This window comes from Oryctolagus cuniculus, unplaced genomic scaffold (genome assembly GCF_964237555.1).
Source record: "Oryctolagus cuniculus unplaced genomic scaffold, mOryCun1.1 SCAFFOLD_54, whole genome shotgun sequence".
Taxonomy (NCBI): domain Eukaryota; kingdom Metazoa; phylum Chordata; class Mammalia; order Lagomorpha; family Leporidae; genus Oryctolagus; species Oryctolagus cuniculus.
The window spans coordinates 542,520-567,191 of record NW_027208332.1 but is presented as its reverse complement, the minus strand read 5'-3'; the positions used below and the strand labels follow the sequence as shown (position 1 = coordinate 567,191).

Below are 24,672 nucleotides of genomic sequence, written 5' to 3'. Positions count from 1 at the left end.
GGGAAAAGCTGTTACCTGTTACCTGTTACCTGTTAACCCTTTCCAACTTGGTAGAAAGTTTTCCATCTTTGCAGCTTATGGTAGCTCTGGTGCTTCTTAAAGTTTTTGTGAACTATTACTGTTGCTAAGCTTTGACTGCCTGAGGACTGAATCTGGAAAGGAGCTAAAGTTAACTATCTGTTGTAATTGACTGAGTGCAGTAGTCCTGATTGATCTGGCTTTGGTTGAATTATAGGAGGTTCCCAGCACTCTTGGTGAAACGGCACACCTACCCAACCCCACAGCTAGTCCTGCCAGGCCCCGGTGTGTGTGCAGTCTTCCCTGTAAATGGGGGACCACAGCCTTTCTCTGCACTCTTGGTCTGCCACACCCAGGCAGGCATAGCCAGATATCTCTAGGGAGAGCACCCCCACTCCAGGGCTGCTTTTTTTTCCTCTCCTGGAGGAATCTCCAATTCAATACTACTGCTGGGCTTACCTAAGGGAGCCAGAACCTTAAGCCATTAACCCTTAACAACCTGATGGGTTTTTCTCTTTGCAGTTAATGGAAACCTAAGCAATGGGTTCATATGCTGATAATCAGCTCTTTTTTTTTTTTTTTAAACTTTTATTTAATGCATATAATTTTCCAAAGTACGACTTATGGATTACAATGGCTTCCCCCCCATACCGTCCCTCCCACCCACAACCCTCCCCTTTCCCACTCCCTCTCCCCTTCCATTCACATCATGATTCATTTTCGATTATCTTAATATACAGAAGATCAGCTTAGTATACATTAAGTATGGATTTCAACAGTTTGCTCCCACACAGAAACATAAAGTGAAAAATAATAGATGATTTTTTTAAATGATGATGAAATCAGAGCAGACCTATTGTCATGTTTAAAAAATCAGCTCTTTTCTGTGCTACTGTTCCTGACTTATCTGAGAGGGTTCACCTGTCTTGAAGGTTTCACCTTTTTCTATTGCCATTAGAGTCTTGATTGGGAAAATTGCAATGCGAAGTTGTTTACATTGTTTATCTGTTTTTAATGTTTGAGTGATTACCCAACTGATCAGAAACGTACTAATTTTGGGTAAATAGTTTGACTCTCTGACAGCTTAAATTCTAAACCGAGTCTTCCAACTTTGGGCTTCCAGTCAGATCCCTGGAACTCTCAAAGGATAGGACTCTAAAATTTGTTAAAGCAACAGCTGTTTGAGTCAATTCAGATTATGTGACCTATGCTGTATTCAAGTTTTTGCTTTCCAGCTAGAGTGGTCTTATGAAAATGAGAGTAAATTCTGTGCATACAAGCCTTTATGTTGTTAACTAAAGTAAGCCAATACAGATTGGTTCAGAGAATTGAGTTAATGCAAACGCCCTTAGGTTTGCTCAGTGGCTCACTTGCTCAGTTTTACATGTCTTTGATATGCTTTAAACTTGTTTCTCTTAACGATGAAGATCTTTTCAAAGTTGTAAACATGAACTAGTGTTTGCTGTCCAGGAGGTGCTATCCTTATGTTACTTAAAAGCATGGGAATGTAATTTTGACTTCTAATTCAGATAATGGTGTGGTATTCATTAATAACTCAGTGTCTTAAGTCATTTAGGCATCAGTGTTAAGTAAAACTTGGGGAAAATGTATTATGTGTACTTTTCACATCTTAAATTCGATAAGAGAGTTTGAGTTCGTTAGCATGTATTCTCATAGGTTGTCCATACATGACAATTCAAGACTATGTAAAAGTAACTATGGGTGTAAAGTTTCAGAAGGTGTGAGCAAGTCATTAAAAGTTTTAAAAGGCTTACAATTTTAAAATTGTTTACAGAGTTTTAAGTTGAGTGCTAATGTCAAAATTACACTGACCTAAAGTTGAAGTACAACAATGGGGATCTGGGAGCAGGGTGTTTGAAATGCAGATACTGGGCTGCATCTGGGAGATTGTGGAAGATTTGTCAGGCAGAAGGGGCAGGGAACCCCGCCTGGCAGGTTATCAGGTAGACGGGGGCAGGGCAGGATGCAAAGGCCAGGCTGCCAGTGAAACATTGTCAGGATGACTGAGATGCATATGCATATGCTGGACATAGATGTTTTCTCTTTAGGCCTTTATGTCACACACACAGAAGCTCATAACTGACTTTCTACCTAACAAGACCAGGAGGAAACATCTGGCTCCTGGCTTAGGAATGGCACAGTGCACTGACCACAACATGCTAGCCGGAGCGGCCACTTGGGGAGTGAACCAACAGAAAAGAGAAGACTTTTCCCTCAGTCTCTCTCTCTCACTAACTCTGCCTGTCAAAAAAAAAAAAAGAAAAAAGAAAAAAAAAAGAAAAGGAAAGAAAGAAAGAAAGAAAGAAAGAAATCCTATTGTTAATTTTGCTCCTCACAACCAACTTCATAGGGGCATCCGTGGAAATTTACAGTAGGTTTTTAAGAGAGCAGGGAAGCCCCAGGTCTCTGTTCTACCATTAGGCTGAGGCAGAGCTGAAGGACTCAGGTGCTGACCACCAGGAGGAATCAGAGAACTTAAGCACTGTCCTTGACCTAGCGACAAGCCATGACATCTGAAACCAGAGACCATCAACTCTTCCATGACTTCACCACACCAAAGTAATGGGGGAAAGTGGTGATGAAGGAAGGTGCCTGGGGAATTTCCCTGTGGACACGCAGTGAGCAAAGCAAGATTTATTTACATGAGAAACCTCTTGCCACAGCAGCCACTAGGGGGTCTCCAAGAGAGGGAGACCTGAAAAATGGAGTGGAGTCTTTTAACTGCAATTTGGATGAGCAGAATAATCACAGCTAACAATTAGTCAGAGGCTGGGGACAAAACCCATCAATAATCCTGTCTAGCTTGCTCTTGTTAAAACAAAAATCCAGCTGAATAGTAGGATAGGCAAATTCTTTCTATTCTCCTGATGAAACTAGAAGCTCAGAAGTGTGGATCATTGCTTCCTTGCTATTCTCATGATAAAGCTAGAAACTGGGGGAGTGGGATCACCACTTCTCTCTTGCTAATAGACAGGTTCTGGGGAGAAGCAAGCATCTTGTGCACTCTTACAAGGACTCCCCATTAGGTCATCTAGTCCTCACACCAGCACCCCCTGCCTTAGAACCTCTTTATAAACCCCGATCACCCTCCTCCAACAGCATGGTAGTCCTAATGAAGGCACCCTACCTTACCCTAATCTTGTGAGTAATATTTGCAGAAGAGTTTTGGAAGCCTACTGAAAAAAAGGAGATGATTTGGAAGGGCAGGCATAGCCCCTGCTGACAGAGAACCCTCCCCCAACTGAGGTAGAAAGCACCTCCCACCTGACACCCTGGACTCCCCAGACTGTCTGGTGGGATTTCCCCCAGAACAAAGCCTGAAAATCTGCATAGTTGTCAATTGAATAGACTCATTGTTTTATTTCAAGCCTGATGCTCCAATTACCCCTGTCCCTTTAAACACCCTCTGTGCTGCGCAGTTTGGTAGAAAAAGGCTTCTTTGGATTGGGAGGACTTTCTTTCCCAAGACTGCAGCTGCCTTCTGGAAATACACCCTTTCCTCTGGCCAGCACTCAGCTATGGCGAATTGAAGCGGTGAGCATCCAGAGCCGGATTATGTGTCTGGAAACAACATTGGTGAGCTAGCCCAGAAGTCCGCGATGTATTTTTGTTGTTTTTTTAAAGATTTTATTTATTTATTGGAAAGTCAGAGTTACACAGAGAGGAGAGGCAGAGAGAGAGAGGGAGAGGCCTTCCATCCGATGATTCACTCCTCAATTGGCCATAATAGCTGGAGCTGCACCGATCTGAAGCCAGGAGCCAGGAGCTTCTTCCGGGTCTCCCACACAGGTTAGGGGCCCAAGGACTTGGGCCATCTTCTGCTTTCCCAGGCCATAGCACAGAGCTGGATGGGAAGAGGAGCAGCTGGGATTAGAACCAGTGCCCATATGGGATGGCAGCACTTCAGGCCAGGGCTTTAACCCACTGAGCCACAGCACTGGCCCCTGGAATGTATTTTTCAAGTGGCTTAAACCTTCACATTAGTAAGGAGGGCAATGGTCACTTGTACCTCCACCCCAGAGCCACTTTTGAGCTAACATTTTGGCTGGGACTCTGGGGACATCCCCGCAGCTTCTGAGAGCACTTTCTCTCCGGGACTTTCCTTTCTCTTCCCGCTGTCATGTTAGCTACCTTGCGGGGAGTCAATGGCTCCCCTTTGTGTCTGGAGTCAACAGCTCTGAGACTGGGTAAGTTGAACCAGGGGCATACCTGAAATTTCTGTCTCTGCTCTTTGGGCTCATGGCATTTAGACCTGGTTTAGGTCATTTTTTGTAGTACTGGTGTGTGGGAGACAGATTCTAAGATTTTTACTTCAGCCTCCCTGTGAGGAAATTTGGATATTTTTTGGAAGAATACTCATTTGGTTGTTTGTATGAGGATTTCTTCCTCTTGGGTGAAATATGAGTGGTTCAATTTAATTTCCATCCAAAATCACCTTGAGTTGCATTGTGGCTGATTGGGCAGGATATAGTTAAGATCTTATGACTAAGAAAAATATGGTGTTCTATTGTAATATTGCATGGCCTGCATATGTGTTAAATTTAAGAGAAGGTGGTTGTTAAGTGGGATTTTTTTAAATGTTTATTTTATTTGAAAAGCAGAGTTAGAGAGGCAGAGGTGGGGGGGGGGTCCTGTTAGGAAAAAAGGAACAGAACAGAGGAGGTAGTGTATGAATTTATAGCTGGACCGAATTCATTCAGGGAAAATAAATCTGTAGAGTTGGGTGACCAACAGCAACTGTCCACATACCCATGATGGAATACCTGACTGACCCCTAGGGAAGGCTGGGGATGGGGGTGAGGTAGGGGGCAGCAGGCAGAGGGGAATTCCTGGAACTGGTCTTTCAGGTGGCTGTAAGGGGTGGAGTATGAAGACAACACAGTGTAAGACCCATTTGAGGGTTTTTTTTTTTTTTTAAAGAGTAATCAGAGAGAGAAGGAGAGGCAGAGAGGGAGAGAGAAGGCTTCCATCCTCTGGTTCACTCCCCAGATGGCCACAATGGCTAGAGAGAGGTACATCGATCTGAAGCCAGGTGCCAGGAGCTTCTTCTGGGTCTCCCACATGGGTGCAGGGCCCCAAGGACTTGGGCCATTTTCCACTGCTTTCCCAGGCATAGCAGAGAGCTGGATTAGAAATAGAGCAGCCAGGACTCAAACCGGCACCCATAAGAGATTCCTGCACTGCAGACAGCAGCTTTACCTGCTATGCCACAGCGCAGGCCCTCCAATTGTGTTTCTAGGGCAAAGAATACATTCCAATGTTTATCTCTTTTGTTCAATGCAGGAGAATGGCTGAGGTTTATGTCCTTGTTCCTTGTTCCATCAGGTCCTTCATCTACTGGTTTACTTCTCAGATGGCTGCAATGGCCAGAGCTGGGGCTGATTCGAATCCAGGAGCCAGGAGGTTTCTCTGGGTTCCCCCCCCCACACACCCAGTGCAAGGGCCCAAGGGCCTGAGCCATCCTCCACTGCTCCCCCAGGGCCACATGAGACCTGGATCACAATTGGAGCACCCAGGACTGGCCCCAATGGGCACCCACATGGGATGCTGGCACTCACTGCAGGTGGCTGCTTTACCCAAAATGCCACAGCGTCAGTGGGTTTCTAACAGTAGAGGTTTTGTGAGAGTTCTGGTAAATGGGATGGAGTAAGCATTTAAATCCCTTAACCCTTCCAGCAACTGTGTCTGTGGCTGTTGATGTCCAAGGAGACAGGTTAGGAGTCCTTGTCAATTTAGAAAAAGCAGGAGCTTCAGCTCTGCCTCAGCCCAGTGGTAGAGCAGAGACCCTGGGGCTCCCTGATCTCTTAAAAATCTATCATAGGGGCCAGCACCATGGCTCACTTGGTTAATCCTCCACCTGCAGCACTGGCATCCCATATGGGTGCTGAGTTCTAGTCCCAGTTGCTCCTCTTCCAGTCCAACTCTGCTGTGGCCCAGGAAGGCAGTGGAGAATGGCCCAAGTGCTTGGGCCCTGCACCCACATGGGAGACAAGAAGCACCTGGCTCCTGGCTTCAGATTGGCACAGCACCGGCTGTAGTGGCCATTTGGGGGGTAAACCAATGGAAGGAAGACCTTTCTCTCTGTCTCTCTCACCGACTAGCTGTCAAATAAATTTAAAAAAAACTTTTTTTTAAATCTATTGCAAATTTCCACAAATGCCTCTGATAAAATTGACTGTGAGGAACAAGAGTTAATAAAGCAATAAAAGATGTTTTTCCAACAGAGTGCCTACTGAATCTGAAATGAGGATATAATTATCTTTATGTATGTTAGTGTCCAGTACCATCACTGTGACTGGAGTTGCTTTCCGAGTTAAATGCTCAAGTAAATTTTTCAGGTTTCCCCTGAGAACAATAGGGTTAATTGAGGTTACTAACAGCAGGAAGTAATTATATTCAGTTGATTGGAGCTTTTAAAAAGGAGTTGTAACCATACTAAAGCCATCCTCCTTCCCTTTTCCTTTTCACATTTTATATAGCAAAAACCAATTACTGATACTGTATATTGCCTGAATTACTCTGGTGAGTAGTAGCATTTGTATAATGGTGGACTTTTGCCCCAGCTGACAAAGAAGCCTCCAACCAACTGATGCTGAGCCCCCTGGTTAAGAGGTCTCATCAGAAAAAAGCTTGGGCATTTACATATTGTCAATTAAGGTGACTCATTGTTTTATTTACCTCCCCCTGAAGCTACCCTTATCCTTTAAGAAACCCTTTAGCAGTTATGGTCTGGGATAGCAGTAGAAGATGGCCCAAGTCCTTGGGCTCTTGCACCCAAATGGGAGACCCAGAATGATCTCAGGCTCCTGGCCTTGGATTGACACAGCTCTGGCTGTCACAGCTAATTGGGGAGTGAACATTTGGATGAAAGACCTCTCTCTCTCTCTCTCTACCTCTCCTTCTCTCTGTGTGTAACTCTGACTTCCAAATAAATAAATAAATCTTTTAAAAAATTAACCCTTTAACAGATATTACATTTTATATCAAGAGCTCTCTTTTGGGGCTGTACTGTGGCATATAGAGCTGGACCTCCACCTGTAGTGCTGACATCCCATGTGGTCACTGTTTCATGTCCCTGTTGGTCCTCTTCTGATCTGGCTCTCTGCTTTGTGGCCTGGGAATGCAGTGGGAGATGCCCGGGGGGCTTGGGACCCAGTACCCATGTGGGAGATATGGGGAAGGCCCTGGCTCTTGGCTTTGGATCAGCCCAGCCTCAGCCATTGTGGCCATTTTGGGGGTGGTCCAGCTGGTGGAGTGTGGGGAGCAACTCGGACTAGACTAAGTTACTGGAATTAAGACTTATTCTATGCATCTGCTCTCCCACAATATGGCACTGAGAAGGGAGTAACAACTTCTACGCAGCTGCCTCTCGCCAATTTGATTGACTGAGCTGCTCCTGATTGGAGGAGAGCAGTGTACTCGGCGTGTGGGCAGCCGAGTTGGGATTGGTGGAAGAGGACTATAAAGGAGGAGAGACAACATGCACCAGGAACATCTAAGGGGAACATCTAAGAGGAACACCTGTGCAGCCCCTGAGAGAGCCGGCCGGCGGTGTGCCACTCCCCTGCGGAAGTGGGGAAAGTGGCAGGGGGAACCGCCCTTCCACGGAGGTGGAAGGGACGGCAGCCAACCCGGGAAGAACCAGCAGCAAACCCGGGGAGGGCCGAGCAGACCAAAGAACAGCGCAGGGTCCTGTTCTGCTCCTCCGCGAAGAGGGGGAGCAGCAGTGGAGGACCTTTCTCTCTGGCTCTCCCACTCTCTGTGGCTCTGTCTCTCAAATGAATAAATAAAATCTTAAAAAAAGAGAGAAATTTCTTTCCCCAAGATGCCAGCTTCTAGAAATAAGCTCTTTCTTCTTACCAACATTCATCCCTGTGCAATTGGCTACCCACATGGTGTGCCATAGGGCCTGATTAAAAGATTTAAAGAGTTGCAGAGATTTCTATATTTTTCTGTGTCATAATGTATGCTATGCATTATATGTGTGTACTGTTATATGTGTAAAAGTTGGTTGTGCTTATTTGTGTTATTTAAAATCCAAACATAATTTTCACCTAAGCACAAACAATAGATGAAAAGATGATGCAGTGTTCATTGCTTCCTATGAAGTCCAATTTAAAGTTGTTCTGTGGCAAGATCATGACTTAAGAGAATAACCATACTTATCTAATATGTTAGTTTCTCAGGCAATGTAAGTATAATGGCTAAAAAATGAATTGGTGGTCTTTGCTGTGGCACCTTGTGCATCATCAGGTCCCTGCAACTTAAGGGATGTCTCCCTCTCCTCATCTTCCTGAGAAATGGACTCAAGTGTACACTGACTGGAGAGGAAGTAGAGAAGATAATGTATGCAGTGCTGGGTCAGAATCCATAGTGAGGTTCAAACTGATGCTGCAAGCCTTGCTGGATTCGTGGATATGTGTGAGATGGAGCAAACATCAGCATCAAGCAGACAGGTGAGCATTTCTGCCTGATCTTTGACACCACAGGGCCATCTTGCTGTTCACTACATCACAGCAGAAGCCACATGGTGGCAGACATGAGCAGGAGGTGGTATACAAACTGAACACACACTGAAGAGAATGCCCAGTACGAGCTGTGCAAGGTGAGGAGGATGACTGGGTAGAAAGGGAATGCCACCCCTGATGGCTCATGATGCTTGTGCCATGCGCAACCCAGATCCTCTCCTCAAGGTGATCATGGGATGGATTACTGATTTGGGGCCCCTATGCAATTTGACATGAGGTAATAGACCTCAGGTTTTCCTGCCCAGGGATAAGAGCATCTCTGACTTACAGTGGCTGCAGAGAGATAAAGCAGTGTAGCAGCTAGAGAGACCAAGGACTACTCTGCAGTAGGATGAATTTTTTTTGAATTGCTAAATGTAAAAGATAGATTTTTCTAAATACATGTACTCTTGGCTTCTTAAAATATATAGAAGGCATTTGGCCTTTTGGTAAATGTTTTCATAAGTTGTTAACATATAACCATTCAAAATTACCTGCTAAGTTTTCACTAAACAGTAAGTTACCAAGGATAAGAAATAATTTTTAAAGATTTATTTACTTAAGTATTTGCAAAGCAGAATAACAGAGCGAGGGAGAGGGAGAAGGGGGGAGAGAGAGAGAGAGAGAGAGAGAGAGAGAGAGAGAGGGAGAGATCCTCCATCCACTGGTTCACTCCCCAGAGGGCTGCAATGGCTGGATCTTGCAGATATCAAGCCAGAAGCCAGGAGCCTCCTCCCACTCTCCCACATGGGTGCAGGGGCTAAAGGACTTTGGGCCACCTTCCACTGCTTTCCTAGGTCATTAGCAGGGAGCTGGATTGGAGTGGAGCAACCAGGACTTGAACCAGTGTCCTTATGGGATGCCAGCACTCCAGCACTGTGGGTGGAGGCTTAACCTACTATGCCATAGCACCAGCCCCAATAAGAAATAATTCTAAGTCAATATCCCAAAGTTTAGAATTTTTGAAAGATTTATTTACGTATTTGAAATGCTGAGTGAGAGAGACAGAGACACACTTCTCCCATTTACTGGTTCATCCCCAGATGTCTGTAATAATCAAGCACTGGGCCAGACTGAAGGCAGGAGCCTGGAGCTCCATTCAGGTCTCCTACATCAGTAGAAGGGGCCTAAACACTTGTGCCATTTTCCTCTGCTTTTGCAGGCCATTAGCAGAGAGCTTGATTTGAGGTAGAGCAGCTGTGAGATGAACCAGTGCCCATATGGGATGCCAGCATCACAGGTGGTGGCCTTACCCATACATCACAACACTGGCACTGACATTAAAAATTTTCAGAGTGGGGGCAGGCAGCATCATAGGTTAAATGCAGTCTATCATACCTGCATCCCATAAGAGTGCTTCTTTGAGTCCAAGCTGCTCCACTTCTAATCCAGCACCCTGCGAATATGCCTGGGATAGCAGAAGGTGGCCCAAATGCTGTGAACCCTGCCACACATGTGGGAGAACCACATGGATTTTCCTGGCTCCCAGCTTCAATCTGTCCCAGCTCTGGCTGTTGTAGATGGATGGGGAGTGAACCAGATAGACAATCTCTTTCTCATTGGCTTTATTTTTCTGTAACTCTGTCTTTCAAATAAATAAAACTAGGATTTAGTCCTCTATGTTAAATCAGTAAAGTTTTTTTAAGAAAATATCAATATTAATGATAAATATTTGCTAGAGATTTTTAATATTTGATTTTAAAGTCTGCTAACTTTCTAAAAAAGATTTATTTATCTGAAAGGCAGAAATACAAAGTGAGAGGAAAAGAAAGAGATCTTCCATCCAATGACTCACTACCCAAATGGCCTCAATGGGTGGGGGTTGGGTCAGGCAGGAGCCAGTAAGCAGGAGCTAGGAGCACCTGCTGAGTCTCCCACACAGCTGCAGGGACTCAAGTACTTAGGCCACCTTCCTCTGCTTTTCCCAGGTGCATTAGCAGAGAGCTGGATCAGAAGTAGAGCAGCTGGGACTCAACTGAGCCGGAGTCCACATGAGATGCTGGCACTGAGGAGGAGGCTTAACCTTCTATACCACAGTGCCTAAAAATTTTGAGAGAGATAGAGAGAGGGAGAGGCAGAGTGAAAGGTCTTCCATCCATGGGTTCACTCCCCAAATGGCTGCAATGGCTGGAGCTGAGCCAATCCAAGAGGAGCCAGGGGCTTCTTGTAGGTCTCCCATTCTCAAGCACATCTTGCACTGCTTTCCTAGGATTAGCCTGCTATACGCTCCAGTGCCTGGCCCCTCTAATAACATTTTCAACCATCTTCTCAACTGCAGCTTCTTACAATTTCCATTTGATTGACTCCTTTCCAACAACTACCCATCTCTTATAAGCTATTTTCTCCTCCTTTATTGTTTAGTTATGGCCTGTCATGAGAAATGCTTGTCTTTACAGCTGATATTGTGGCACAGCGGGTTAAGATGTTAAGATGCTGCCTGTGATGGCAGCAACACATATGGGCACTGGTTTGATTCCTCATGGACCACTTCTGATTCATCTCCTAGCTAATGCACCTGGGAAAATAGGAGAGGATGGCCCAAGTCCTTGGGACCCTGCACCCATGTGGGAGACCTGGATGAGTCTCCTGGCAGTGGCTTCTGCCTGGCTCAGTTCTGGTTGTAGTGGCCATTTGGCTAATGAACTAGCCAATGGAAGATCTCTCTCTCTCTCTGTAACTCTGCCTTGGAAATAAATTAATCTTGAAAGAGTAATATTTATCTTAGGAGACTAAGGATAATAAGAGTACTTGATCTTTACACCTAATTTTTTAAAAAGCTTTATTTATTTGAAAGTCAAAGTTACACAGAGAGAGAAGAGGCAGAGAGAGAGAGACAGGTCATCCATCTGCTGGTTCACTCCCCAGATGGCCGCAACAGCCAGAGCTGTGCTGATGTGAAGCCAGGAGCCAGGAGCTTCTTCCAGGTCTCCCAAGTGCATGCAGTGTCACAGGTGGTGGCTTTTACACTCCACACCACAACACTGGCCCCTACACCTGACTTTTCTAGATGTATTTAAATTGGTCTATGGGATTCTTTTTCTGCTTTTGTTTCTAAGGTGTATTATTTTCTTTAATTTTGATGCATTTATTTATTTGAAATGTAGAGTTACAGAGAGACAGAGAGAGAGAGAGAGAGAGGTCTTCCATCTGATAGTTCACTCCCCAGATGACCACAATTGCTAAAGCTGCACTGAGCTGCAGCCAGGAGCTTTTTGGTCTCCCACAGGGATGCAGGGGCCTAAGGACTTGGGCCATCTTCTGCTGCTTTCCCAGGCCATAGCAGAGAGCTGGATCAGAAGTGGAGCAGCCAGGATGTGAACTGATACCCATATGGGATCACAGCATTGCAGGCGGTGGCTTTACTTGCTAAGCCACAGTACTGGCAACAGGTGTAATCTTTTCTAAGTTTTTTCATTCTTTTATAATGTTGAATGCTCACAGCCTCCAGTGTCTAAGTTTGGGTACCTTTCCATTGGGTTTAACTTCTAAGTAATCTGGAGGAGCTTCCCTTTAGAAGAAACACAGCACAAAAGAATTTTCTTTACCTTTTGGTTATTACAGAAGGGAAAGAAATTTTGTGTTTTGTCAAGATTATCTCATGTATTCTCTGACTTTGGGTTTAGAAAACTGAGTTTTAAGAGTTGAGATTTTTAATATATTTTAAATGCCTATGTCTATTACTTAAATATTCAATATACTTAATATATTTATACATAATTTGACTTAATATTATGTAAGTGATTATTATAATGATCAGGGATCCTATGTGGTATCCCATCCACTGGTTCACTCCCCAAATGACCACAATGGCCAGATCTGAGCTGGCCAGGAGCCAGGGGCCTCTTCTGGGTTTCCCACATGGGTTCAGGGGCCCAAGGACTTGGGCCATCTTCTACTGCTTTCCCAGACCACAGAAGAGAGCTGGGTCAGAAAAGGAGCATCTCATATGGGATGCTGGTGCACAGGCCGTGTCTTACCCTGCTGTGCCACAGCACCAGCCCAGAATAGCAGGCTTTGACCCAGCTAACAAAGGAGCTTCAGCCCCATCAAAACATCTTCACCTGGTTGATGCCTTGGATATCCCCAGATGAGCACTTATTAGCGCAAAGCCTGAACAGCTGCCAAATTGTCAACTAAATAGAATCCCTTTGATTTCTAACCTCCATCTGAAGCTACCCATTTTTTTAAAAAAAGATTTATTTATTTTATTTGAAACGAAGAGGTACAGAGAGAGAGAGGAAGAGATGGAGAGAGATTTTCCATCAGCTAGTTCATTCCCCACATGGCTGCAATCACCTGAGCTGGGCCAGACCAAATCCAGGAGTCAGAAGCATCTCCCAGGTCTCCCAAGGGGGTGGCAGGGGCCCAAGCATGTGGGTGACCTTCCACTGATTTCCCAGCTGCATTCACAGTGAGTTGGATCAGAAGCCGAGCAGCTGGTGCCCATATGTGACAGTGGTACTGCTGGCTGCCTTTACCCCATATACCACAGTGTCTGCCCCTCGACCCATGTTCTTAGAAACAGCTCTTGCTGGCTTGTTGGGTGGAAAGAGCATGTTTTAGATGAAGAGATCTTTCTCCCCAAGATGCCGGCTTCTTGAAATAAATGCTTTCCTCTCTGATGAATCCAGTTGTCGAGAAGCAAGGGCCTCATTATTGTTCAGTAGCACTTATTTTCCGCTGACTTTACATAAAAATATAAACACCCACAGAATGCTTACCCAAGTGAATGAATGGGCATTTGTCAGTTCAGGTGTCTTCCTGATTTCTTCCGCCGCTGTCCTCAGAAGTGACCAAGTCTAATTCTTTGTGGTTCTTTTTGTAGTTTACGGTCTGCTTCTTCCAAAGAAGAATTTTGCTTGTGTTTGTCTCTTGGCTTCTCAACTTTTCAGAATGCTGATACTGACTATTGATATTTTACACTAAAAAGATGTTTTCCTTTTTTGCCTTGAGTGTTTTTTCTCCAGATGTTTTTTTTATTTATTTATTTTTATTTTTGACAGGCACAGTGGATAGTGAGAGAGAGAGACAGAGAGAAAAGTCTTCTTTTGCCATTGGTTCACCCTCCAATGGCCGCCGTGGCTGACGCACTGCAGCTGGCGCACTGCAGCCGGTGCACCGCGCTGATCTGAAGGCAGGAGCAGGTGCTTCTCCTGGTCTCCCATGCGGGTGCAGGGCCGAAGGACTTGGGCTATCCTCCACTGCACTCCCGGGCCACAGCAGAGAGCTGGCCTGGAAGAGGGGCAACTGGGACAGAATCTGGCGCCCCGACTGGGACTAGAACCTGGTGTGCTGGCACCACAAGGTGGAGGATTAGCCTATTGAGCCACGGCACCGGCCTCCCCAGATGTTTCTATTCTAGGTTGTTGTTCAGGCAGTTCATGTCAGTGGTTCCAGGAGTTATGGAACGTTTCTTTCTTCTAGATTATTATTTGATGTCTGTGACTGTTACTTTTTTTAATTCCCCACCAGTGCTAATGCATGGCAAATATTTTAAATAACTGAGAAAAATATTGTTAGGCTACAGGTTGTGGATAAATTCAAATTTAATATGAAGTATTCATAGAGTGGAGGGATTAACTAAATTTTCATTGATGTGTATTTTGTGATTTGTCAACACTGGGATGACCTTATTTCCTTATTCCATCTAGTAGTAACTGGCATGTCTGATTATTCATTACTAAATACCAGTTTCCAGTGACTTGGTATTTCCACTTATATTTATTTGTACTGATTACCACTGATGTATCTGTAATGCCCATTCAGTTGTATGGATTTTACTTTGCACAGATTGATGCTAAGGAAACAGTGTACTATCCTTTTGGAAAACTGCCTTCAGTTTCATTGTGTAACACTTAAAATTTTTCTGACCTAAATCCTAATCAGAACTGAAGCTATATTTGTGTTTATCCTACTCATAATGTACTTACATATTTTCACTTGAAAAAAATGGAATAATTTAACACATTAGTGGTGATAAATATGTGTGTAGAAGTGAAATAAACCTCACCACCATATGCATTCTATCATGTAGTTGTTTTTGATGATGGTGGAGTCACCATGTTGTAATGCAGATCTTTCACATTTCATATGCAAATGAAATTTATTCTTTCTTAAATATTTATTTATTTGAATGGGAGAGTGACAGAGAAAGAGGTCTTCCATCCTCTGGTTCACTCTGCAAATTGCTGCAATGGGCTGGATTGGGCTGGGCTGGGCCTAAGCCAGGACCCTAACTCTTCATCTGGAGGATACCTGAGTTCCATTTGGGTTTCCCACATGGGTGGCAGGAACCAGGTACTAGGATAATCATCACTGCTTTCCTAGACATTAGAAGGGAGCTCAATTGAAAACAGAGCAGCTGATATTTGATACTCTGCTGGATGCCAGCATCATAAGTAGGAAGTTAATCTTGATACAGTACTATAATGCTGGCATCCAATTTTTTCTTTAACCCAGAATCAGATCATCTTTTTGTGTTTTTATATATATAAACATATATATATATACATATATATATGTTTTCTTACAGATCACACATAGGTTGGTCTTGGTTTTATTTTGGCTGTTTCAATCTCTTTTAATTGGTATATTTAGATAATCCACATTGAACACGATAATTTATATAGTAGAATTCATTAAAATAGGATATTTTAAGCCGGTGCTGTGGCTCACTAGGCTAATCCTCCACCTTGTGGCACCAGCATACTGGGTTCTAGTCCCGGTCGGGGCACCAGATTCTGTCCCGGTTGTCCCTCTTCCAGGCCAGCTCTCTGCTGTGGCCAGGGAGTGCAGTGGAGGATGGATGGCCCAAGTCCTTGGGCCCTGCACCCCATGGGAGACCAGGATAAATACATGGCTCCTGCCATCAGATCAGCATGGTACACCAGCCACAGCATGCTGGCCACAGTGGCCATTGGAGGGTGAACCAATGGCAAAAAGGAAGACCTTTCCCTCTGTCTCTCTGTCTACTCTGCCTGTCAAAAAGAAAAAAAAAAAAGGGATATTTTAATTGTTCTCTTTTGCTGTCATTTTTCTTAAATGTCTTATTTATTTTCATTTAATTGAAAGGCAGAGACAGAAAGACCTTCTCATCTGCTGGCTCACTGCCCAGGGGCCTGCAACAGCTGAGTCTAGGACAGGCTAAATCCAGCATCCAAAAACTGCATTTGCAGCTACCATGTTTATGGGGGGGGGGGGGACTCAAGTACTTGAATCATCATCTCAGGATGAACATTAGCAGGAAGATGGATCAGGTAGGATAAGCAGGCTCCAGCAAGGCACTCCAGTATGCAATGATGTTATCACAAGTGGCATTTCTTACCCTCAAACCTCCCTGCAATGTCCACAGTAAGCAAATGTATTTTAATGGAGCACATTTGCAGTTGCTTGTGTTGCAAAGTTTAGAAATAGGGAAAAGAGCAGAAGGCAGCCAATTTTTTTTTTACATTTTTAAGCTTTTATTTAGTGAAAGAAATGCATAGGAGAGTGAGAACCCTATCTACAGGAGAGAAGCAAATCTGAATTCATGCTGAGTACTAGGAACCAGTCACATGGAGGAACAACTAGGCCAGGAAGCATGGGGTGGGTGGCCCAAAGTCCACGAGCCCTGGAGGTGCAGGGCCGCAGCAAGCCCCATACTGGCAAAAGGCCAAGGAAAGGGGGCGAGAAGGACACCATGTCCCAGACTTTTAATCCATTTCCAAAGGGGAGAGGTTAATTAACCTGATTGGCTGGCGGGTACACAGGTGTGGCCAGGTAGAGGTATGAGGTCACACAGGGGCATCTTGAAAGTGTGGTCTTTTAGCTCACACATCTAATCAATTTTATTCTATATGCCTGCCTACAACATTCTTCCCTCAGAGACCCCATTCTCTTAATCCTAAGGGACGTTGAGGGGCGTAGAGTCAACATCTCTTCTGTAGCTGCATCCTGCTTATAAGGGGCATAGTATATTTCTTTAATTTATCCTTTTATTTCTTTTAGGCAGAGACACAGATACAGTGCTTTCATGTGCTGATTCCTCCAAGGCTCACAACTGAGTCTGGGCTAAAACAAAACCAGGAGCTGTGGGGCAGGGATTGTGCTGCATCAGTTTAAGCTGCTGATTGGGATGCTCACATCAAATACCAGGGTGTGTGTCTTGTCTACTATGATTTTTTTTAAAAAAGTGTTTTCTAATTAATGTGAAATGTAGTTTGTCATATTTGATATCTAGAGCTATAGTGAAGTGCATTGACAAATATCAAATGATTTGTAGATGTCACGAACTCTGGTTTATTTATTTATGTTTGAGTAGGGTTATTTAATTTACCACATTTATTTTAAAAGTTGTATTTTGAGACCCATTTCAGAAACCACAGTTGATTTGGAACAAACACTGTTTTGGAAGAATTTTCCTTGTTCATGGTTACACTTTTTCCCTAATAATCTCTATGGATTGTGTATCCAAATGTGGGCATTATACAGATTTTTCACACTTAGTATCAGATACTTATATGCTACAAAATTTAGTGTGAATCTATTTTCCATTACTTAACATGTAAACAATTCATGCTTTTACTGCTTGCTGGTTTGTAAAATACAAATAAATCACAGTACAGTGCTCAAATAGATGTATAAGATTAAAACAGTTTTGCAGCCTGTGTTGAGGCATAACAGGTGAAGCCACTGCCTGTGACCCTGGCATCCTATATGGCACCAGTTAATGTCCTGGCTGCCCAAATTTTGATCCAGCCCCCTGCTAATATTCTGAGAAAAAACAGGAAGATGGTCCAAGATTCTGGGCTCTTGCACTCAAAATGGAGAAGAATTGTGCAGGTATAAAATTCAACTATTTCATTTGTAATTGTTAGTAAGCATTTTGGGGTGGCCTCTGCTAGGCCATCCATATGCTGCTGGCACCTGGAATCACAAATCACCTGTTTTAGTTGTCTACTGCTTTAATTGAGGCTGCTGCCTTCAGGATTGCTTAACTCACACCAATATATTTTTTAAAATTTATTTATTTATTTGTTCATTTGAAAGGCAGATTCATAGAGAGACAGGGAGAGACAGATCTATCTTTCTATCTAATACCTTCTGCTGGTTCACTCTTCAAATGGCTTCAGTGGCTAGGACTGGACCAGGCCAAAGCCAGAAAACAGAAACTCTATCCAGGTTTCCCAGGTGGATAGAAATGGTCCAAGTAGTTGGACTGTCTTCAGATATTTTCCCAGGTGCATTAGTAGAGAACTGGATTGGAAGTGGAGCAACTCTGGCTTTAACCAGTGGTGGTAGAGACCCATTGTTCCATATCACATACTGATAATTTTTTACTGATTTGTTTATTTGAAAGGCAAAGAAAAAGGTTCTCCATCTGCTGGATCACTCTGCAAAAGCCCACAATAGCGAGTGTTACATCTATGAAAGCCAGGAGGTAGGAACTCTATGTGGGTTTCCCATTCAGATGGCAGGAAACCAAGTTTTTGAGCCATGATCTGTTGACTCAAGAGAACACTTTTGAGCTGGTGCTGTGCTGTAATAGGAAAGTCATGACCTGCAGTGCCAGCATCCCATGGGCACTGGTTCCAGTCCTGGCTGCCCACTTCCAATCCAGCTCTCTGCTATGGCCTGAGAAAGCAGTAGAAGATAGCTCAAGTCCTTGGGCCCCTGCACCTTCATGGGAGACCTGGAAGAAGCTCCTGGCTCCTGATTTTGGATCTGTTTAGCTCTGGCCATTATGGCCATTCGGGGAGTGAACCAGCAGGTGGAAGGCCTCTTGCTCTCTGCCTCTGCCTCTCTGTAGCTCTGCCTTTCAAACAAATAAATAAGTATTTTTTAAAACAAATAAACAAACAAACAAAAACCACTTGCAGGAGGTGTGGAATAATGAGGACACAAACCAGGCACTCTGTGATGTGGTATGTCCAGAGAAGTAGGTAAGCCTACTGCATCATAATGCCTACCCTTCCAATGCCTGACTTGCACAGCCTTGACCTAGGCCCCAGGTGTCCATCAGGTAAGTCTCAGGATTCTCCACATGAATACTGTACAAGAAGGCACACTCCCAACTGTAAAATACTTTACAAACTATGTTGATATCATATTTATGGTCATCTCATGGGCTAGAACAAGTGAACAGGAAAATGTCAGGGGTCTGTGTGGTGGAGAATTATGTTAAGATTTGGATACAGGGAGGAGTGTCACGTGGAAGTTACAGAAAGCTGTGCTAGTAGATTCTGTCAATTTTTCCTATACATATACTTGTGGCCAAAAACTAATTTTCAAGCTGGATACTTTTAAGGAATTTGAGATACATAAAAGCAAGAGATGTTTTAAGTACTGCCTGAGTAATTTTCTGTGTATATAGATTCTAGTGAAATCATAATTTCTGGTGTACTGCTATTTATTTGAACAATTGTGATGAACATTATAAATTATTTCTATACGATTTATTTATTTGAAAGGCTGAGTTACAGAGACAGAGGAAGAGAGAGAGAGGCCTTCCACCTGCTGGTTCACTCCCATATGTCCTCAATTGCTGGGGCTGGGCTGATTGGAATCCAGTAGCCTGGAGCTTCTTACAGGTCTCCCATGTGAGTGCACGGGGCCCAAGGACTTAGGTGTTCATCCACTGCTTTCCCAGTCCATAGCAGAGAGCTAGACCAGAAGTAGAGTAGCTGGGACTCAAATTGGTGCCCACATGGATGCCCACACTGTAGGAGATGGCTTTACCCACCACTCCATAGTGACAGGCCTGACAAGGATTTTTTTTTACAGAATTGGTAATACATTAATATTTTGGTTATCTAACAATAGTTTATGTTTAATCAAAGTGATTGGTAGTCTTGTGTGTGCTCTTTTGGCATCTTTTCTGTTTTTCCCATGTGTAAAGATTATATTCCCCCACAGGGAGGCCACTTCATTTTTGTCACTGAGCCAATATTTCTCTTGCAGATAAGATTCTAGAGACATCTACATGTGGCCAAGACCGACAAAAATAAATATATTGCTGGTAGGTTATTTATTCCTCAGCTTCTTTCACATTGTATGTTAAGAGTTTTATGAGATTTTTTAAATAAATTGGAAAAGCATAAAGAAATATAATTCAGAATCAGGATTCATATAAGATAAAGTAAGAATGGGCCAGTGCTGCGGCTCACTAGGCTAATCCTCCGCCTAGCGGCACCGGCACACCGGGTTCTAGTCCTGGTCGGGGCACCAGATTCTGTCCCAGTTGCCCCTCTTCCAGGCCAGCCCTCTGCTGTGGCCAGGGAGTGCAGTGGAGGATGGCCCAAGTGCTTGGGCCCTGCACCCCATGGGAGACCAGGAAAAGCACATGGCTCCTGGCTCCTGCCATCGGATCAGCGCGGTGCACTGGCCGCAGTGCGCCAGCTGCGGCGGCCATTGGAGGGTGAACCAACGGCAAAAGGAAGACCTTTCTCTCTGTCTCTCTCTCTCACTGTCCACTCTGCCTGTCAAAAAAAATTAAATAAAGTAAGAATGGTTTCAAGATTTAAAGCCATCTGAGCTGAATTCACATTGGTCTCAATTTTGTTTATTGCCATAGCCACAAGACTTTTTACATGGTTTGAATTCAAACTTTGGCAAGAATTTGCTACATCAGAAAAAATTAAAAAGATGATATTTTGAATTATTAAAGTAGAGTGTCTTTAAAAGCTTTTGGAGGCTGAACTTGCTTCATGGATTAGATCAGAAAATGTGTAGAGGATAGAATCTATTGCAGCTCCTTAAATAACTCTCCATAGTTTTATCACAGTGAGTCTACAAATGCAGGATTACTTCAGACTCCACAAAGTTATGTTTCAGGCAAATTATTCCATTTATCAATGGCATAAACTATAGTCAGAGCCTAAGACGATTCTCTAGTCTTTGACTTGAATCTTTTGCCATCTTTTTATTTTTTCTTTGACAGGCAGAGTGGGCAGTGAGAGAGAGACAGAGAGAAAGGTCTTTCTTTACCATTGGTTCACCCTCCAATGGCCGCTACGGCTGGCGTGCTATAGCCGGTGCACTGCGCTGATCCGAAGGCAGGAGCAGGTGCTTCTCCTGGTCTCCCATGCGGGTGCAGGGCTGAAGGACTTGGGCCATCCTCCACTGCACTCCCGGGCCACAGCAGAGAGCTGGCCTGGAAGAGGAGCAACCAGGACAGAATCTGGTGCTCTGACCAGGACTAGAACCTGGTGTGCCAGTGCCGCAGGCAGAGGATTAGCCTAGTGAGCCATGGTGCTGGCCAATCTTTTGCCATCTTAAAGTATTTATATACTTGAGAGAGAATGAGAAGTAGATGGAAATATATAGAGACTTTTTTTAAAAAAAGATTTTATTTATTTATTTGGTGGGCATAGTTACAGGGAGAGGAGAGACATACAAATTTTTTATCCACTGGTTCAGTCTCCAAATGGCAAAAATAGTTGGAGATGGGCTGATCCAAAGCTAAGAGCCAGGAGCTTCCTCTGGGTCTCCCAGGTGGGTTTAGGGGCCCAAGGACTTGGGCTGTCTTCCACTGCTTTCCCAGGACAAAACCGGGGAGCTGGATCCAGAGAAGAGGATCTGGGGCCCTTGCTGTGGCATAGTTGGTTAAGCCTCTGCCTGTGGTGCTGGCATCCCATATAGGCACTGATTTGAGTCCCAGTTGGTCCACTTCCAATCCAGCCCTTTGCTATGGCTTGGGAAAGTAGTTGAGGATGGCCCAACTCCTTGGGCCCCTGCACCCAAGTGGGAGACCTGGAGGATGCTCCTGGCTTCTGGCTTTGTATCAGCCCAGCTCCAGCTATTGCAGCCATTTTGGGAGTGAACCAGCAGATGGAAGACCTTTCTCTCTGTCTCTGGCTCTCTCTCTGCAACTCTACTTTCAAATAAATATTTAAAAAAGAAGAAGAGCATCTGGAACACAAATTGGTGCCCATATGGGATGCTGGCACTATGGGTGGAGGCTTAGCCTGCTCTGTGTTATGGAATGAGAGAGAAAGGGAGAGAGAGAGACAGAGACAGAGACAGAGACAGAGACAGACACCAACACCTTCAATCCATTGATTCACACCCACAACAACCAGGACTGAGACAGGATCATAACAGAGAGCCAGGAATATAGTCCTAGCCTCTCACTTAAGTTGCAGAAGCTTAATTTCTTCAGTTGTCAACACTCACTTCTAGTGTCTAAATTTACAAAAATTGTGACATTGCAGTATATTGGGTTAAACAGCTGCCTGGGATTCGAGTAACCCTATGGGTTCTGGTTTGTTTCTTGGTTGCACCACTTCCAATCCAGCTCCCTGCTTAAGGCACCTGTGAAAGCAGCAGAAGATGGTCCAAGTGCTTGGGCACCGGCCACCCATGTGTGAGACCCAGATGAAGCTTCTCGCTCCTGGTTTCAGTCTGGCCCAGCTCTTGCTGTTACAGCCACATGGGGAGTAGAGCAACAGATGGAAGATCTTCCACTGCCTTCTGCTCTCTCTCTAAAACTGTCTTTTAAGACAAAAAAGTAAACAATTAAAAATAAATAAGATGAAAAATGCATCATTCATTCTTTGCTTTTAAATATTGCTACCAAGTAGCCTTGACCGAAATCATCAAAATGAAAATTTTTCTGGAATGTTCCTTTCATATCTTTTTTCCTTAGAAACCTTTTACTTAAGGAAGACAAACTTCATGCATTTCATAATTACAACTTTAAGAACATAGTGACTCTTCCCACCATAGCCACCCTCCCACCTACACTCTTCTTCCTCTCCTATTCTCATTCCTATTTTTTACTAAGATCTATTTTTTTTTTTATTTTTGATAGGCAGAGTGGACAGTGAGAGAGAGAGAGACAGAGAGAGAAAGGTCTTCCTTTGCCGTTGGTTCACCCTCCAATGGCCGCCGCTGCAGCCGGCGCACCGCGCTGATCCGATGGCAGGAGCCAGGATCCAGGTGCTTTTCCTGGTCTCCCATGGGGTGCAGGGCCCAAGCACCTGGGCCATCCTCCACTGCACTCCCTGGCCATAGCAGAGAGCTGGCCTGGAAGAGGGGCAACTGGGACAGAATCCGGTGCCCCGACCGGGACTAGAACCCGGTGTGCCGGCGCCACAAGGTGGAGGATTAGCCTATTGAGCCACGGCGCCGGCTACAATCCTTTGTCTCTGACCCAGGTGAAAATACAAAATCCCCAGGATATTCAAACATGCCGCCTTCTTACAATTGGTATGTAGTAAACCCTGCAGGGTTTTCACCCTGCCAGCCAACAGACAAGAGCATGTGGCTGGTAAATCTGAACTGGCTCTTCCTGGGCTTGGCTTACATGCACAGCAGGGGTCGTATGACTGTCCCAGAGGCATCAGCAGAGTCCAAAGAGGATTCATATGTGAATATGGTGGTTGATAGCAAGGTGCAGAGATTGTACAGTCTTGGTGGGGAGGCATCCTTGCCACATGCTAGCAACACAGCACTGCTACTTTCCTACATGAAGATGGGGAAAATTACCCCTTCCTGTCTCCACCTTCTCCATTTTACTCTTTATTTCTTCTGCTTTCTTGTTTTGGCTTGAGTTTTCTCTGAAAATTTTTTTAGCTTCAAATATTAGAATTATAGCTATGCCACAGTGCTGGCCCCTCAAGTTTTATCCTGCTATGGAATGCATGGAACATTTCTCTTTGTATTAATACAAAAAAGTTTTTAAAAATGTTTTAATCCTATACAGATTATATTGGCTCAATAGGCTAATCCTCCGCCTAGTGGCACTGGCACACTGGGTTATAGTCCCAGTGGGGGTGCTGGATTCTGTCCCGGTTGCCCCTCTTCCAGGCCAGCTCTCTGCTGTGGCCAGGGAGTGCAGTGGAGGATGGCCCAAGTGCTTGGGCCCTGCACCCCATGGGAGACCAGGAGAAGCACCTGGCTCCTGCCTTCCGATCAGTGTGGTGCGCCGGCCACAGCGCACTGCCGCGGTGGCCATTGGAGGGTGAACTAATGGCAAAGGAAGACCTTTCTCTCTGTCTCTGTCTCTCTCTTACTGTCCACTCTGTCTGTCCAAAGAAAAGAAAAAAAGGAATCCTAATGGAGACTGGGAATGAGAGAGGGAGGAGGAAAAGGAGGGAGTAGGGGTGGGAGAGTGGATATGGTGGGACGAATCACTCCGTTCTTAAAGATGTACTCATGAAATTTATGCTCACTAAATAAAATGTTTCTAAAAAAAAAAAAAAAACAGATATGCTAGTGCCATTGCTCCCCAGTCTTCCCTTAAGCTAATAAAAATGACTAAATAGTGAATCCTTAAGATAAAAAAAGACACTTTGAATATAATTTGCCAGTGCCTTATGTGCAAAATCACATTCTCCAGTTCTATGTATAGAATGAAGATGAATAGCCAGTGTTCATACAAATAGAACAGAGGTATGGACTAGCTTCAAAGAAAGTTTGGGAAACTCACCGATTTCTGTATATCTCTTCCATGTTTCTTGAACCCAAGGAAGTCCCAAAGTATGTCTTTAATCTTTATCCCAACAGAAACCCAGACCATCAACATCCCTCTTTCCTAACTCAAGGCAGTGTGAGTGTTCACCCTTACCTCTGAGACATAAGGCCTGGGTGAGGACTTTGAGCTTAACCTTCTGTTCTAAGATACCTGGTAACAGTGCTGTTGCTTCCAAAGATTCTGGAGGAGTTACTGCTGTGTGTTCAATGGTTGAATCTCCTTGTCTTTGAAGCTGTTTCCATCCTTTATTGTTTAAGGTCTGTAGTCTTTAAAGCAAAGGGCCTTTCTTCCAAGGGACATTTTGGTGTCTATAACATCATTCACAGGACATACAAAATTATCAACTTAAGATTTATTTTGTATAGATTGAATATCAAGTCCCATTTGTAGTTGCCTTGGCAACTTAAGATTTAGTCGGTATAGATTGAATATCGAATCCCATTTGTAGTTGCCTTGGCAGGGTCAGACCAAATGATTTTATGGGCTTTATGTTGCTAGGGTATGGAAGCCCTCCACCCCTGCTAAAGGGCCATTAGAATAGCCTGCTGGGACACAATTGTTCAATACATGTAATCATTCACATTTATTTTCTCTAGAGGGGCCTGTGGACAATGTGGCTGGATTAAAAAAAAAAAAAGACTTTTTTTCTTTTAGTAATATTTCAGTTATCAA

General features: G+C 44.2%; 1 long non-coding RNA gene across 1 annotated transcript; it reads left to right on the top strand.

Annotated features, from left to right (window-relative positions):
• The first annotated feature begins 3,464 nt into the window (after positions 1–3,464).
• LOC138848221 (uncharacterized) lies at positions 3,465–19,542 on the top strand. Its single transcript, XR_011386040.1, has 3 exons — positions 3,465–3,573; positions 16,533–16,680; positions 19,485–19,542. It is a non-coding gene; the product is annotated as an uncharacterized lncRNA (long non-coding RNA).
• The last annotated feature ends 5,130 nt before the right edge of the window (positions 19,543–24,672 follow it).